This window comes from Triplophysa rosa, linkage group LG7, assembly GCF_024868665.1.
Source record: "Triplophysa rosa linkage group LG7, Trosa_1v2, whole genome shotgun sequence".
NCBI classification, from domain to species: Eukaryota; Metazoa; Chordata; class Actinopteri; order Cypriniformes; family Nemacheilidae; genus Triplophysa; species Triplophysa rosa.
The window spans coordinates 6,144,623-6,159,631 of NC_079896.1; the positions used below are offsets into that span (position 1 = coordinate 6,144,623).

Here is a 15,009-nt window from a genome sequence, read left to right on the forward strand (position 1 = left end):
AATCAATTTGAACTCAATTACAGTTTTCTTGAATGTGATATTATTTGTTTAATCAAGGGAATTTTGCCCTGTTAAGATGCTAAAAATGCATTGCCAGATTATTTAAACATGGCGCCAAAATAAACTCTGAGGAAACGGGTAATGAACAATTGTTTCAAAGTGACCTTTCTCTCTCCACATCCCCTCGTCCTCCCGTTACCTTGTTCTCATCCGAGCAGAAAACTTCATTTGATTCGTCTGGAGATAAAGCTATCACGATATCGGCTGGATAATTAGCACAAATCCACATCAGGTTTTTTTTGGTAGCTGGATGTGGAGCACCAGTCTCTGATGATTCCAAGTTTCTGTAGATTTTCTCATTTGTCTCTAATGTTTTTTTTCTGACGTTTTGTCTTTTCATTTCTTTCTGCCCTCTCTTTCATCCCTGTTTCTACCTGCTGTCTGTTCTGCAGGGAGGAGAGTCGAGTGGTCCGGCCCTGTGGATGCTGAGAGTTCAGAAAGGTATGTGCCTTAGGGGCGTGAAGATTGTGGGTTTGATTCCCGGGAAACACACACTGATAAGAATGTATACTTTGAATGCACCGTAAATCACTTTGGATAAAAGCCTCTGCCAAATGCATATATGTGAATGTACAATGCTTAACAAATTTATTAGACCACCATCCAATGTAAGTTTGGTGCCACAGGTGCCCTAAACTAACAGCATGGGTTAGTATTTCTAATGCGAAAATATAATTGTTCTTATCCAAAAATTTTGAAATTAACTATTTTACGAGAAATGTAGAAAAAATAGTAAAGCCTTATTTATTTTTATTTTATGCCCCATAACAGTTATTACTTACAGTTCTTTTTGGAAAAAATAGGTTAAATGTTAATTTTGAAGTTGAATGTGCCGGTTCAAATTTGGCTAAAAATTGTATATAGTTGTTTCAGTTTGTTGTGTTGTATAGGTTCCTAAAATATTTGATTTCCTCTTTATTAAATTTAAAGGAACAAAATTCTGTCTTCATTTTCTCACCCTCAAGTTCAAATCTGTATCAATTTCTTTGTTGTGACGAACACAGAGAAAGATATTTGGAATAATGCTTGTAACCAAACAGTTCTTGGTCACCACTGACTACATAGTAGTAAAAAATGCTCTTTGTTAAAAGACATTGTCTATAAAGTAGGAAAGCAGACAGCCAAAAGGGCACTTTTGACTACCATTATCATTTTTCATTCTAGTCAGTGGTGACCAAGAACTGTTTGGTTACAAGCATTCTTCCAAATCTCTTTCTCTGTGTTCATCAGAACAAAGACATTTATACAGATTTGGAACAACTCGAGGGTCAGTAAATGATGACAGAATTTGTTTTGGGTGTACTGTTCCTTTAAGCACTATAGGTGTGCTACAGTGACCTAAAAAAAATAAAATAAAGATACTTACAAACATGGCCAATGTTAATAATAGGTTTATCTGTATTCACTGGTTTATCTGACTTCACTTTTTAAGTGTCACTTTTGACCTACATCAATGTGGCCTTCACTTCCTGTGTTGTGTTGTGTAAACATAACAAACAAACCATGACCCTCCCACACATCACACTGTTTCATCACATCAGCCTGTTTTCTTGTTTACTGTAAACATCCGTATACAACCTTTAATCAAAAAAACATAGCTTTGCTGTACACGAGTTATCGCATTAGCGTTCATTAGCATATTGACTCAGATAAGTACCTGAAACAGGTGCCAAACAAACATAAAGAGTCCATCCGAAAGACTCAACTCTTTTATCGACGTGAATATGTATTTCAGCCTGCGTTCGCTTGGTTGAATGGTACTTAAATGGCTTCTCTGTTATCGCATGCTTTTGTCATAATGGAGCTAGTGCCAGGTCTGTTGTTTTACCAGCCCGGCCAGACAGCGTTTTAGAGAAGTGCTTCTAACAGTTACGCCCGCTTGCAAAAACTGTGTACGTTACAGATTGATAGTAAATGGAAAACATGAATGTAAATTGTGTCATTTGATAATGTAAATGGAGTGCCGAGCTATTTTCCCCCACCCCCATAAAGAAATCAGCCCTATTTACATAGTCAGTTGTGCTTATGAGACTTATGGAAATCAATCTCTTGTCATTTTCCAACTACACAATTTCATGTTAGTTCAGAGATCAGCGATTTGAAAGTCAATACGGCGACGTTGGCGCGGATCCACGTTAACAACATGAATTAAACATAACAAACACAAAAACACGTTCTTCCGGCAAACTTTCAGATGAGTTGTAGCGCATTAATCCTTTCTGTCGCATGAGAATTAAGGCGAAATGTCTGATTATTCCCTCTTGAATATTGATTCAAATGTGCAAACGTCGTGTTGAAAAGCACTCGAAAATACATTTAAGTGCAGGTTATTATTTAGTTATTCAGATTTAGGACCCAATACGCAGGTGGACTGTAGGTTTATTTCCATTAAATTACTTTGCACTGTCCACTATCACACCTGTTTTAAAGTGTCCAGGAAGGCCGTTCGCTGTGGCACGAGTTAGCGAAGAGTATCTCTGCTTAAAATTTCCTTTAAAAGCACTTTTAAGACTCATAATTGGTACTTGCACGTTGTAGATGGTTATGACTAATGAGAGGCTGCATTTATGTCTCCGCGCGAGGACGTGAAAGCTCTCCTTGCTGTTAAATTTAACCTTTTCAATATTGACTAATTATTTGGGTTAGGAAAGATCTCAAGGCGTTTCGCGGCGCTTTACTTTAATACGTTCCATTAGTAACATTAGGCGACACTTTTTAGAGCGTTTCTACTGCTTTTTAATATCTTCGTCGTGACTGCAGCCTCAAATATTTGCAGTATATTAAACTGCGGATAGAGTGTTTGATAAGACCTTTGGCCATATTTACACCACAGATGAATGGGGACAAAATCTGAATTTCTTTTTCTATATTATGAATAGTTGAAATCGCACTAAGGGGTGGTTTCCCGGACAGGGATTATTATAAACCAGGACTAGGCTTTAGTGAAATTAGGATATTTAAGTCTATTCTAATAATGCACTTTGCAAAAAACATTACCGTGTGCATCTTGAGACAAAACAATCGCACTGATATATTTTAAGATATGTCAGTGATAAATGTTAGAAGACTGTATTGTTCGAAAACAACTAATTTAGCCTGGGACTACGTTTAAACCCTGTCCGGGAAACCACCCCTAAATCTGATATTGTCAATGCTGATCTGGGTTGCTGTCATATGTGGAGATTTTATGCAATTTGTACGATTTGGATGTCGGTTTAAATGGAAAATTATTTTTTCATGTCATTCCAAACCTGTATGACTTTCTTTCTTCTGCAGAACTCAAAAGAAAGTATTTTGAAGAATGTCGGTAACCAAACAACATTAGCACCCATTGACTTCCATTGTATAGACACAAAACCACAGAGACATTTCTCAAAATATCTTCCTTTGTGTTCCACAGAACGATAAAGAGTGATATACGGGTTTAGAACAACATTAGGATTAATAAATGATGAGAATAATAAATTAATGAGAATTTTATTTTTGGGTGAACTGTCCCTTTAAATATATAGACATTTATTAAAAAACATCAAATCTTTGTGGCTTGAAATTCATACTCTGGCATAGCTCAAGCACTCAAATCAGTAGTTATGATGGTTAAATGAACAACCTAAAAAATCACATCCAAGCAGAAAATCAGAATTGTCCACTTTAGTTTGAAGGATGAATCGAATTTGTTTTGCACTGACATGCTCGCTTTATTTAACACACACGCACACACACTGGCAACATCACAGGGTCAATTCTATCTGTTCTTTCTCCCCTTTCTCTACTCTCACCAGTGTTCTACGCCCCTGCTTCTCACAGTTCTGCCAAAACGTCTCACCCCAGCCTGTTTGTGCCCTGTCTCTGTTTGTAAATATACAGGCGGAGGACATGGGTGCCGCTCTGGGTCACGTCTGCCTCGCAGGCGCTCAAAACCCAATGTGACAAGCAGCATATGAGTCACAGCACTCCGAATTGAAGGAAGGCGACAGTCTCTCTCTCTCTCTCTCTGTCTCTCCCCTTGGGTCACGTGAAGAATAGTGACACCTTCTGTGCCTATCCTATAGGCTTCTGCCAAACTCTGCTATATCATCCTGCCTGTGTGCCACTTCCTTTTCCTTTTTGCTTTTTCAATCATGTTCAGTTTCTGTTTAAAGATTTGGCCGCCAGCGTAGATCATTTTACACGTTTACACAAGTTTTTTCATTCATTTATTTTAGTTTATTTTGCTTCTTTTGTTATTGTCACAGTTTTTATGTGTGCAAACTCGTGGTAGAGAATCGTGGTATTTTCGCAGGCCGTGTCAGTTCGTAGCATTTGCAGGAAAAAAAGAAAAACATGTTCACACACTCGACTGCATATCTTACAAAAATGTCAGGAGCATGCTTTTTCTTTACAGACAGATTGACAGCGGAGTCAGTATCTCCCTCTCAAAGCCCAAAGATCAAAGCTCATCTTGGCCTTCTCAAAATCTCAAAAACCAGCCACTTTTCTCCTCTCCAGCCGCACAAAGTAACGCCAGCCCGGGCGTCCACAGATTACTAACTATCCTCCCAACGTAAGCTGTCTATCTCTTAAGCAAATGCCATGGCGTGAAACGACAAGCTAGCATCATTGGGGACCCCACGCCCCAAATCTATTTGCCTGTTTTACACGGCGTTGTTGTGGCATTTTTTCCCAGACGTCTTTGCGAGCGACCCATTTTAGAGTTCCTGTATGTCTTTAGGCTGGTTTTCGATAACGATCACCCCAGAGCTCTGCAGTTATGCTATATGTAAATGTTATATTATCAACACATTCAATTTGGTTAAATGCCATCGCGTGGGCGGCTGTTTTGATACTTGCACAGACTTTAGGAGCTTTCTCCACATTAGTTGCGTGACCCCCTGCGAAACTGCAGGTATAGAAATGAATGGTGCGTATCAGATCTTTGTCATACGGTGGGAACAAAAAAAACGAAGAACCGCTATCAGTTGGTGTGTACCTGCTTCACACTCATATATGGAAATTGCTGCCAAATATCTAGATCTAAAGTGAAGCATTTAAATATTCAAATATGGATCCAAAACAATTCGCAGGCATCACTTTGCATAGAGTGTTATTTGTTGGTGTGGAGTGTGTTGAAACAAAGAGCGACCAGCGAGACAGGAAGGAGAAACAGATACTGCCTTTTCACAGCAGAACAGCAGGAGAAAAGGTGTTGAAATATTGTTGAGTCTTCGCATGCATCCTGGTAAGTTCCTTAACCGTCGAGTTGTGTTGAAAGATACCGCTTTTATGTTTAGGGTCATGGAGAACCCAATGGTGTACAGTACTGTATGTATTCAAATGAACCTCTTCTGTTTCCCTGTCCTAATAAAACCCAGCAGTTTATTATTAAATCTTTTACCATCTGTTGTTTAATATAGACAAGCATTTTTCAAAGAAGTGGTTATTCAGCAAAGTAGTATTTGTTTCTCTTTGGTGTCAGTTTCACTCCAGCAAAAACATAGAGTAAAACAAAATGAAATGAACAACTGGTGGGTGTGTAAGACGATTAGAGAATGTGAAAAAAGTTGATATCTATGGTCTCTGAGACCCCCAGACATGAGTAATGTGTCATGTTTCATAAAGCTTTTGAAGCATGTCAATAAGTTTAAAAGTTTGTTTTAATCAGTACTTATAAGTTTAGGTGAAGTCATGACATATTAGCTTAGTTATTTTTTAAGGAATATCTGAAATTACCGCAAACTTTGTACAGATCATAAGGGTTAATGGAAACAGCCTTGTTATATGTTTAAGGGTTAGTTCACCCAAAAATGAAAATTCTTTCATCATTTACTCACCCTGATGTCATGCCAGATCTGTATGACTGACATTCTTTTGTAGAACACAAACGATTCTGGAGAACACAAAAGAAGATATTTCGAAGAATGTTGGTAACCAAACAACATTGGCTCCCATTGACTTCCATTGTATGGACACAAACAACTGAGACTTTTCTCAAAATATCTTTTTTTGTGTTCCACATATGAAAGACTCGTATGCATGTTCACAAGGAGAATAAATGATGACAGAATCTTTTTTTTTCTTGTGCTCCGAAACCATAAATAAGAATTTATGGCGCTATAATAATGTTTGTTTCAGATTTTTTACATGACTTACATTTTTTGCGTGACTTACACAGAGACTTTTTGGATTCTGTGAAGTCTTAATATACTCCTAATGGCAATTTAACCTGTTTGAGTGCTTTCATGTTGTGCGAGCTGAAAACGGCCCTCCAAACATAATTTCTGTGCCCATTTCAGCACAAAAGACTCTATTGTGGCCACGGCGTGCAGATGTTTATTTAAACTCTCCTCTCTCACACAGTAACGTACGTCTCGCCCAAAAAAAACAGAGCACCCCCCTCTGGTGTGTATGCGAGTGCGTGTCCGTGAGCGGGAGGGAAAGACAGGGTTTGGGAATGAGAGAGTGGAATAAATTAAGGAAACATCAAGAGGTGATTTAGTGGGAGAGATAGAGACAATACAGAATGTGCCGGCGATGAGATGAATAGACAAGAGGAGAAATGGAGGAGGTTAAGAGGCACAAGACGGAGAAAGGGAGGAAAAAAATAGCCCGCCTGAATGTTTGACAGGGTTAAATACAGTGAAAGATTACCGGGGAAATCTAAGACATCTGTAGCGAGTACAGGCGAGAGCATTAATTAGAAGGAATCAGCGGTTTTTAATTCTTTTCTGTGTGCTTGGCAATAACAAAGAGATGATGAATTATTGAAAGAAAAGAGTAGGCACAGGTTTGAGTTTAGCTGGTGTCATTGTCCAGTCGCCTGATTCGGTTTTAGGCTAAACTTAAATTCTTTCAATGAAATGTCTGACATCATCATTTTTAATATTTAGGTTTTTTTACATTTTAGTTTTCATAATCGTGAATTTAAAATTGAGATAATTTCAAGTATTTTTATCCACACGCTCACCCAGCATTTTAATAGTAATAATAGCAACTCTTGCCCTACCAAAAGGGATAGTTTTCACCCAAGAAAAAAATTCTTCATCATTTATTCACCCTCATGTCATTCCAAACCTATATGACTTTCTTTTAAATGCAGAACACAAAAGGAGATATTTTGAAGACGGTCATAACCAAACTACATTGGGGCCCCATTGACATCCATTGTATCGGCACAAACCCATTTTTCTCAGACATTTCTCAAAACATCTTCTTTTGTTCCAGACAAGAAAGGGTCACATACAGTTTTTGAAAAGCATGGGGGTGAATAAATGACAGAACTGTGTCCATTGAGGAGGTCGGTATTCAAATTAACCTAATATATTCAACCCTCAACAGAGGTACTGCATGTCTTGTATCACAGTGAGCTAAACCGCCTATAATATCTGATTGATCTGGTCACATGACCATCGTATGTGCTGTTTTATAGTTGCTGTCGCCGTAGAGGTTTTTCATTTCAGCATCTTCGTACTGTTCCTGTTTTATTAACCTCACAAGGCAGTGATGAGGATGTGCAGGGATTATGATTCTGTATTTTATACTGGATGTGTAAACTTAAAAATTCTCCTATCAGCCCCACTGATCATTCCTTTTGTTGAATTATTGATTTATACTCGCTTTTTGAGTAAAATTAATATCTGATCAAATTAATATTAACACTGCCTGAAATATTGATGATGAGTGATAAAACCCTGAGCGCTCCACAATATGATAAATAGACATAAAATTCCAAATTAAGATAGAGCCATTAGTCTGTTTTTCATCCGTGTTTAAGAAATAGATGAGATAATTATTTTTTCCAGCTACTTGCAAATTAGACAAATTGCTTAGGGCATTTGCCAGTATATGGCTTAAGTTAAAGAACCTGCGATGACTTTTAACTAATATTTCATAAATGAATAATCCCATCCAGCATTGGTCCCAAATATTTTGTATACTGGTTTAATTCCATTTGGTTAAAGGAACAGTATGTACTGCAATATATGTGGTCTGAACAACAGATGCTTTTACATTTGGCAGTGTGGCGTCTTGCATGCGTCTCAAAACTATGGAAGCATATTTGTAGCAATTATCAAATTGAAATGCAATTTGCAAAATGGCAATGCAGTATATAAAATGACAATGCATTTATGTCTTTAAATATACATTTAAAATAACATATGTGCAACATTAGGTGCAAAATGAAAATGAAAATTCAATAACAATAGCTCTGTCTGCAGCCTCACATCAACGCACGTACACCTGGCTCCACCTTCACACATTGACGCTGTATCGGGGAGGGGGCGTGGCCAGCTCGAAATGCATTCTCAAGTCCACATTGAATTTTGCAACACTCGGCGCGCTGTGTAATAAAAATGCAATCCAAACATGTTCAACCCGTGAATGTTAATGCATTTAGGGAAAATCACATTAGAATTTTCATTTTGCTACAGTTTTGCTTGGCTATCTTAAACACATATACTCAATCCTGGGAATGCATTTTAATTTTAATTTTGTAACTTAAAGAGCGTTAAAATATGCATTTCAAAATACATATTAAAAGTAGTGTAGGAACGGACAAATGTCAATTGTGTTATTGAATTTTCATTTTCATTTTGCACCTAATGTTGCACATATGTTATTTTAAATGTATATTTAAAGACATAAATGCATTGTTATTTTAAATACTGCATTGCCATTTTGCAAATTGCATTTCAATTTGATAATTGCTACAAATATGCTTCCATACAAAACACCTCCTGAGATGATTGAATTGCTGTTCACCTCAAATGAGTGGGTCACTATCCGTTCAGACGCATCATGTGACCAAATGTAAATGCCACCTAAAATGTTTTGTCACCTCATGCAGCTCAGCTTACAGTGTTGTCATTTTACACGGCTGTTTGCAAGTTTATATTCAAATTGAGTTTCATAATGATAGCTCCCTTATTTTCATCATTGGTTTTATTTTGTTGACGCAGCCCCCGGCACAAATCATCTGGCTTATAACAAAACAAGGCATCTTTCCCACTGAAATGTAATACATATGTAATACATACAGCAGTGAGATACTGTATACATGTTTTTATTGGATAAGCAGAATATACTTTCATGAGAAGTGATATTTAAATGAAGCAGTCAACCTAAAGCGACGTGGATTTAAAATGTTTGATAACCTTTGTGCTGTAGGTACATCTTGAATATTTCCCTCTCTTCAGTTTATTCAAATACTCAAACAGTATGCTGCATTTCCATATGGATCTTTTGCTTTCCTCTAGGTGTACATACAGTAGTAAAGCTCATATGAACAATACGGAAACGTAATGGAGAATTTGAAGAATTGTGAGACGTTGGAAAATTTACAATGTAATGTGTCTATAGACATTTGGTTCAGCTCTCATTGTCACAGATGTTTTGTGTATAGCTATTCGAAAACAACCCAGGACCTCTTCCGAAATGATGGTTGCTGAAACAAAGTCACTTGTAATGATAGTTCTGAATTTTAATGAAGGTTAAGCACATAATAAAGGCAACATGAAAGACTTGCTATTCGATATCGGATAGCCAGGGAGAGCAAATCATTTCAAATGTTTGATATTTAAATGATTTTTTTAAATGAACATAGGAACGAGCAGGCAGAATGCGAGGAGTTTCCCCCGGTGATACTGTGAGGCTTTGTTTCTGTGGCATCTCTCATTAGTGGAGCGAGCCTTTCGGAACACACACACACACACACACACACACACACACACTGTCTTTATGTCTGTGCGGAGGCCCTAAGCGTGTCATGGATGTGCACACGGCAAAAGCTGACCGAGAGAAGCTGTCCTGATTAAAATGACAATAGTCTAATTAACTCGACCTCTGTGTCGGTGTACAAAACAGCCGCTTGGCCTGCCAGTTTCTCTTTTTAACAGTTTCTTTGTCCTCGCTCCATTCCAGGAGTAAGACGTTTTCCTTGCGTTGTAGCCTGCTGCTACATTTTTGCTGCAATTAGCAATTATTTTCATAATATAATTCAATCCAGGGTCTCCTTTAGGTTTCTGGCTTTAAATCCTTGAGGGTCTATCGTTTTAGAAGTTGAATTGTAAGGTCGATATTTTAGCTTGGTTGATACTTGCTTTATTTGCAGAGAATGAGCATTTTTGATTTCATGAGCAATTTTTATATGTTGTTAATTATTTTTAAGTAAATGTCATAAAACTGTGATCAATTCATATAGCATTTTATTTGACATTGTATAAGTGTATATGTATGTATATGCGATCATTTTAGTCAGTCTATAGTAACTTTAAGCTGTATTGATCATTTAAAAATGGAGATATACTTTTTAAATTCAACATTTGATGTCAATTGCTTGTGTGTTCAACAGAATTTGGTTTGTGGCTAATGTCCCTCACCCCGTTCCTCCACATTCTTCTAAAGTCAGATAGGAGAACAGAGATGACAGACGAAAAGAAACGGAAGCCATTTCGCTGACAATTCGAGGAACGTGCAGGCAGATAACCCAGAGTCTTTAAAGCTCTCGAATAGACGCCATTCTGAAAGTTGTATTTTCCTCTTGCCCCCGCAATCTGTTGCCATTATTTGATTGGTTAATCTCATCTGAGGGCGGAGAAGAAAAAACAAGTGGAAAAAAGAGTGGGAATAAAAGAATCGCTTAGATGAGTGGAGTGGAAAGTGCTTTCAGTTCTATTATCCTGCGTTTGGTGATTGCGGCCCATAGGGAGATAATTATGCTTTAGTCTTGAGTTAATGAAACGAAAACTTTCGTTCTTTTCTCTCGGCTGAAAAGGAGCGGTTGATCTTTTGTGCCACTATCTGACGACATCTCCCACCCTTGACAGGGGCACATTGAGGATGCGTTTTGTTTTAGGCTGAAAAAGCCCCCATCCCACCCTCCACACACACACACACTCACACACACATACACACTTCGGCTGTCAGTTGAGCAGCGATATGACACATCCTTCAGCATATTGAGTTGCCGGTTCCTCTCGCTTCAGATACTCTTCCCTGTAGCTCTGCTGTGAAGAAAATACACCCAAAGGTCCTCAAAACAGAGCGATGAAAAATACTCTCCAGATGACACACAACCCTTTACTCGTTAGCTCAAAGCCACAGCAACTTTTTGATGTAATACAATTATGCAATTCTGATCAAACAAAATCCAGAGAGCAGTTTGGGTTGGGTAATGAGCAAATCAGAGTTAATAACTGTGATTGCAATTAAAGCGTTTTTTTTTAACCGGACCTGTGGCCTAGCGGTTTGCATGTGCTTGCGAACTCCGGTTTGAGTTCGGTCTGCCTCGTGACCCAAATGTATTTTCTCCCTTTGTCTTTTCCCACAATACCTTGTGCTTTCTGTACTACATAAATAAATAAAACAGAAAAACACATACAGTAAAAATAGTTTTTAATAAAGTAAATAACAAAACAAGCATATGCTAATGAGGCTAATAATGCTGATAATAATAATAATTGTTATTTATATACAAAAATAATCAAATGTTTAGTAGTACTGTTATCCATAAATAATAATAATAACAATAATACTAGTAATATTTATTATATAAAATATATTAATATAATATATCAAATTATATAAAAATAATAAGTAGTATTAGTATCAGTATTATTGTTGCTATTAATAATAATAATCTCAATTTCCTGATAAATTTGTCTAGTAAAGAGCTTATCATCTCATGTCAGTACAGTGGGGGTCATAGCAGCAGTCAAGGCCAGTCATAAAGAGTTGTCTTCGGTGAAGTCCACATCTGGTGTGTGGGGCTTTAGGACCAGGGTAGTTTGACCCCTCCTCCTCGTCTCTCACATTTCATCATCTGTTCCGCAGCTCTCCACTGCACGCTGGATCCATCTGCTGTTATTATTTGCCTCTGATAATTGGCTTGAACAATGGAATGCCTGTGTGTCCCCCCGCCTTTGAAACAAGACACCCTGTTTATTTTCTGCAGGTCTCGTCTGCGCTCCCTTTTTCTTTGCCTTTTTCGCTCGGCCCATCCGTCAGCACCGTTCCCCTCTATCTCTCTCCTTCTAAGTTCCATCTGTCCCTCACTGTGAAGTAACACGTGTCCGTTTATGAATGGGCGTCTGGCTTTTGATTCTTCTTGGATAGCGTCGTAATCCGCCTGTCAACTTTGCGTAGTCTCGATCACGTGACGCTACATCTTTTAGCGGCCACTTCAAGGTTGAGAGAAAAAGAGAGTAGATTTCAACAGGTAAAGCTCTGGAATACAGAGGTCGACTGTCTCTGACGTGCATGCTGCTCAGCCGCATTCTTGTCCATCGTGATTCATTTTTAAATTCTTATGAAGAAAAGAAAGCTAAACCTTTCAAAAAAATCACATGGAGAAATATGTAAAAAATTCTATTTAAAAATAAAAAATACAGCCTTGTAGGAGAACCAACATATGCAGAAAAGAAATGGAAATATTACAGCTGAAATGATTTTTAATAACCTTTCCTCTCTAAAAATATCCAGAAGGGGAACATTTTTCTTTTTGAGATGAGTAATGCGCCATTCGGAGATGTGAGAAGCACTTTAGAAAAAACATATTTCACACGTACTCATTTGCGAATCATCAAACCAAACTATTCGTAGAGTGCGTGTCGGTGTCTGTGCCGTCCGTTTCATCTCTCACCCGTGGTTTGATTAAAGTACCACGAGGCCAGAGCGGGACAGGTATGCGTTTCCCAGCAGGCACTGGTGCGATCAGTGCCAGCCCCTCATTTGCTGAGTGTTTGTGTTTATGCAAACGGAGGCCTTCTTCCTGCATATTCAATCTTCGACTTTGGCTTTTGTTGTGTTTAGAGTACATACCTCCAGCCCCCGAGACTGTGTGTGCGCGAGAGAGAGAGAGAGAGAGAGAGAGAGAGAGAGAGAGAGAGAGAGAAAGACGCAAGCGTGCCGTTCGCACACTGCTTGCACCGCATTTACAACTTGATAAAGAGGCAGTGTGAGAAGAGAAGGCAAAACGCTGGAACTCTTTGGATTTGTTTTGTGGAGTATTGTCTTATTTTAATGGGTGAGTGTTCACAGATTTTAAGCAAAGCAGAAATCTCCTTCACTCTGCAACTTCTGACTGACGGCATCCTTCTCTCTCCCTCTTTCTGACCGAACCACGCCGCGTCTGCCTTCGCTCTCTCGTCCAATTAGATCTTTCCCTCAGAATGAGAAGTGGATTTGTATTTTCGTTCATTCACTGTTCTCGCTCTCACTGTGTGCGCAGGGAAATGGAATTTGTGGTATTGATATTAATAGCGCACAGGATCTGTGGTCAAAGGAATGAAGAGAACAGAATAACAGAAGAGAGAGAGGTTGATGAAAAAGGGAAACGTGTTATCAGTAGGAGTTCAGGCGTGGTTGAGAAGGTATAAAGAAATTAACAGTAACCATTTTTGTTTGACGGATATATCTGCCAACCTGATATTTGGCTTCTCTGAATGCATTGGAAAATGAAATTACACGTAAACAAGCCAAGTGGTCATTTCACCAAAGATTTAAATAGTGCTTCTGACAATGAGTGGTGCATATAGATACTTTTGTTTTTTGAGCCTTTTTGTGAGTTTGGGCTAAACGTCTTATTAATCATTGCATATATACTTATTAAGTAACTTTTTAAAAGTGATTTTAAGCAGCTAGTCTAATTTTTATGTATTAGTTGTACTCAAGTATGCACAGGTGTCCTAGCAAAATAACCACAGGTGGAGTTCAACACATTAACAATTACACTTAAATCTGTCTGTTTTGTCTGTTTGGCAAATGTAATTTAGTTTAATTGAAATGCCACTTGTTGTTTTGACATTTTGTAATGTAAAACCCAGATATTTACTGTTCTCTTCCACAAATAACATTGCATGAGCATTCTATAGATTTAAAGGGACAGTTCACCCAAAAATAAAATGACTCCCCATCGAGATGTTCCGAAGAGAGATATTTGGAAGAATGCTTGTAACAGTTCTTGGCCACCATTGACTACTGTAGTAGGAAAAATGACAATGGTAGTCAAAAGTGCCCCAGAACTGTTTGCTTTCCTACATTCTTCAAAATATCTTCTTTTGTGTTCAACAGAGCAAAGAAATTTATAAAGTCATTTTTCCTACTACGGTAGTCAATGGTGGCCAAGAACTGTTACAAGCCAAATTCTTCCAAATATCTTTCTCTTCATAGAAATTTATACAGATTTGAAACAACTTGGGTGTGAGTAAATGAAGACAGAATTTTCATTTTTGGGTGAACTGTTTCTTTAAGTCATTTTTGTTGTGGTAACCCTAATATCTTTAGTCTTCAACTGTATAAATGTCATCGGGTTCAGAAAGAGATAGCGAGAAGTTCCTCCACAGTAGTTCCACACTCTCATGAACCCTGTCCACACTTAAAAAAAGTTTAATCCAATTACAAAAAACGAAACGGGAAAAAGTTTGGGCGGTCATCTTCTAAAAGAAAACAAGTGCAGCTTTTTATTTATCTTTTGGATGTTTTCATTAGAGCGTGTTTTGAAAGTCTGGCTGGGTCGTTCTGGTATCCATAGAGAAAGAATGCGCTATTCAGCCCGAGCCCCTGCCTGTTAACATTTAAATAGTGTAAAGAAATGTGCAGCCTTGTTTGTTTTGGGATAGGAATGAAATACCTCTGCCTTGGTATTAAGGCAGGGGGAAGCTGCGTGTGTGTACTTTGTTTCTTAGCTCAGCAAAACGTGAGGGCAGGCCCGAATAAAAAAACCTCCAGACAGCCTGACATTCAGCAGGACTGTGTACCGACTTGCTCGGACTCCAGAAGCTCAAGTGACCTACGTAAAGGCAGAGATAAATTGGGTTTTGCGTCTGTTTGCATGTCGGAAACCGCCGTTGTTTACACGAACGGGAACTTGCAAAACAAAGGCTGAAGCCCTTCTTGTAACCAAATTATAAAAATGACTTACAGGTTTTGGGAAATAGTTGAAATGAATCAGACAGAGGGAGGGAGCGAAAGAGA

General features: G+C 38.2%; 1 protein-coding gene across 5 annotated transcripts in view; it reads left to right on the forward strand.

Annotated features, from left to right (window-relative positions):
• The window catches only part of foxp1b (forkhead box P1b), a 163,098-nt gene that overhangs the window by 31,134 nt on the left and 116,955 nt on the right, over nucleotides 1–15,009 (forward strand). For 3 of the 5 annotated variants that reach the window (XM_057337521.1, XM_057337516.1, XM_057337517.1), the window contains exon 4: nucleotides 453–501. The gene's annotated coding sequence lies outside the window, so the exon portion shown is untranslated. Of the gene's footprint in view, nucleotides 1–452; nucleotides 502–5,214; nucleotides 5,279–13,004; nucleotides 13,061–15,009 lie in introns of those variants that run through there. The other 2 variants (XM_057337518.1, XM_057337519.1) reach the window with 2 other exon arrangements.